Consider the following 3200-nt stretch of genomic DNA (forward strand, 5'->3'; position numbering starts at 1 on the left):
ACAATTACTCAAATTGGCTCCCTCTGGAGTGGAGACAGAGGAAGTTGGGGATTAATCTAATCTGAGCTGCTGTGCCTGCGATTCACTCCTTTTGTTTCAGAAAACAAAGTTTCGTTTTTTTTTTTTTTGCCCTTATTATAATTTATGTCTGGACATGCACACATGCATGGACGGGCCTCCCAGGGGGTGATGGGAAGGAATCAGCCAGGCTACACGCTCATACTATCCCTCCTGCCAGCCAGGTCTTGCCTAGCTCTTGCCCGACCTGTAGTTCTGTGTAGCTTTGAGAGCTCCACTACTAGGTCTGGGAGCATGTAGCAGGATTCCATTTCTCCAGTCAAAAATAATCTGAGCATTTATTGCTTCAATATCAACAAATTCCTTCAAAAACGTTTTCTGTTCATCTCTAAAACTTCAATATAGTCTATAATATATCCAGTGACTCCTCAATGTGAGCTGCCATTGATATAGAAGCAATAAATGCTCAGATATTTTTTTTGACTGGAGAAATGGAATCCTGCTACATGCTCCCAGACCTCCGTGTGTGTTGAGCGCCACCAGGGGGCTCCAGAGCTACACACACAAAGAGGTTTGGAAGAGATGGGATCCAGGCTAAGCCAGGTCTGCATAGAGACGTTAAAGATCCAGAGTGATATTTCCAGGATTTAATTGTAAATCTTTGTCTATACTTCCTGTTCACTAGATTGGTCTTTTTTCATGTCTATGTTGTAATTGTTAAATGTTGTATATGGCCAATTCACTACATTGGTCCTTTTTTTGTGAAAAAGTTGTGAATATTTACTCATCATATTCAAGTATTAGTCTTCTTTTGGATGCAAGTTATGCATTATGTATAGGGGTTGCTTGTATCCTGGCCTTCCCATAAATACAGTGTAAGCTCCAGTCCAAAAATGTTTGCTCCCATGTTACGTCTGTGCCAAGTGTTCTGGGACGGCTTGCTACCAGACAACCGGCCAATCAGCAAACAGGAAAGGGACGAAGGAGGAGGGAATGCACATTTCACTTTAACAGTTCACATAACCCATCAGTTATCTTTTTTTTCAACGTCAGGACCAAATGGAAGCAACTGGGTAAAATAAGACACACATTTCAAACGTTTACTGGGTTCACCTCTCCCTCCAGTAAACATTTCTCGATTCGGCCACTCCAGACCCTCCATGAATGAAATTAATACTAGGTTATATAAGGCATTTTTTTATCTCTAGCTGTCATTTCTTGAAATCTAACGGTATTGCAATCAACAGCCCTTTCGTTTGAGGTCACTGAGTGGTATCTGAAGGAGAAAAGAAAAATGTGAGAAAATTTGATACAACGAGAACACTCTGAATAACAAACAAGCAGTTAACTGTCAGTAAATTGACTACATATTAAAAAATAGAAATAAAGTTTCTTTCTACTGTATATCCCATTCAGTTAGTGTGAGCTGCTGGTTCATTATCCACACTGCATTACATCAGTCCAAATGTTCTTTTTCCTTTTCAACACCACTTAATGGCCTCGCATGACTGGGCTATGGATTGATCCACACCACACAGGATTTCTCCTTTAATGAGGAAGAAGAGAGAAGCTGGTGCTCTATTATAGTGAAAGGAAGATGGAGGTAGAATAGAGAAGGGTACGGTAGAATGGAGTTGGGGTACATTATTCATCTTGAAGGAAATGAAGGTGCACACAGCATTACGTACTGTACCACGCATTTCCACATTTCCATAGAAACGCATATTATCATACAGCATGAAGGACGTTAGGTGCTGTACTGCTTTCTTTTGACACTCTACAACAGGCCGTGCTCTGTGCCAGCTGCAACTAAGAACAAAGAATTGACGCAGTCGCTCACTTAACATGGACAATGTCTATAAAGCAGAAAATGAAAACATAGAATAGAGTCTTTTATGAACCTGACGAGGAGGGAAGTGTATGTAGAGATGAGGCAGAGGAAGACAGGGGAGCTTGCTCATTGGCTAGACTAGCATGCTCATTTTACATGACTACTTTACATACTTGATGGCAAGGTTTTATTTCACCTCCTTCAATTCCTCTCAGGGGCATTACCATAATTACGTGTTAGGGATGGGATATCAGTATTGGGTTCTGACATCAACATAATTCAAAGATCAGATCTGAATTTTCCCCAAGTTTCCGATACTGACAATGACCCAGGTGTAATATTAATGTTAACACTTGCATATTAGTTTTCAGGATGGGATTGTTACTTTTATACTTGTTACTTTTTACTTACTTAATTAGTTAATTAATTAATTAATTAATTAATTAATTAATTAATCGTTTTCCTGTTCTTCTGACTTCTGACCAAATAGTCTACTTGGGCCTACCTCAAGTTGAAACCCATATATGTGGTTTTGGTATCGGATCGGAGTAGTATCAGTATCGGCAGATATCCAAATTTAGATATCGGGATCGGATTGGAAGTTAAAAAATGTGTATCAGTGCATCCCTAATTTGTGTAACACACCACTTATTACCCATGATGGAGTGTGGTGTGCTGACTATTGGTATTTCACTCCAACGCAGCTTACCTTGATCTAATAAGACTTGATGAGACGTAATGATGTTAATAACACCTTATTTGTGTATAAATAGGTCTGGATCTGGAACTAACGACAGAGAGAAAGAGAGAGACAGAGATAAAGAGAGAGAGAGAGAGAGAGAGAGAGAGAGAGAGAGAGAGAGAGAGAGAGAGAGAGAGAGAGAGAGAGGGAGAGAGAGAGAGTGAGCGAGAGACAGCGACAGGTAGAGAGAGAGAGAGAGAGAGAGAGAGAGAGAAAGAGAGAGAAAGAGAGAGAGACAGGTAGCGAGAGGGGGTATGAAAATATTTTGCAGCGTTGGTTTGATTTTTGAGATGACACACAGGAAATAAACAAGCGTAGAGACAGAGCAATAATAATGAGACAGATCTCTCCTCCCGGGCTCCGCTGCCAAAAGACCTGAACACACACACACACACACACACACACACACACACACACACACACACACACACACACACACACACACACACACACACACACACACACACACACACACACACACACACACACAACACACAAACTAAATCAAATACGGCAGAGCAAACATGCTATAACAGCGCTGAGAATGTCAATTTATTCCCGCGCTACATTTCTGCCTCGGCCATCCGTCTCTCTTATTGCTACCTTGCG

The sequence above is a fragment of the Engraulis encrasicolus genome, chromosome 10 (genome assembly GCF_034702125.1).
Source record: "Engraulis encrasicolus isolate BLACKSEA-1 chromosome 10, IST_EnEncr_1.0, whole genome shotgun sequence".
NCBI classification, from domain to species: Eukaryota; Metazoa; Chordata; class Actinopteri; order Clupeiformes; family Engraulidae; genus Engraulis; species Engraulis encrasicolus.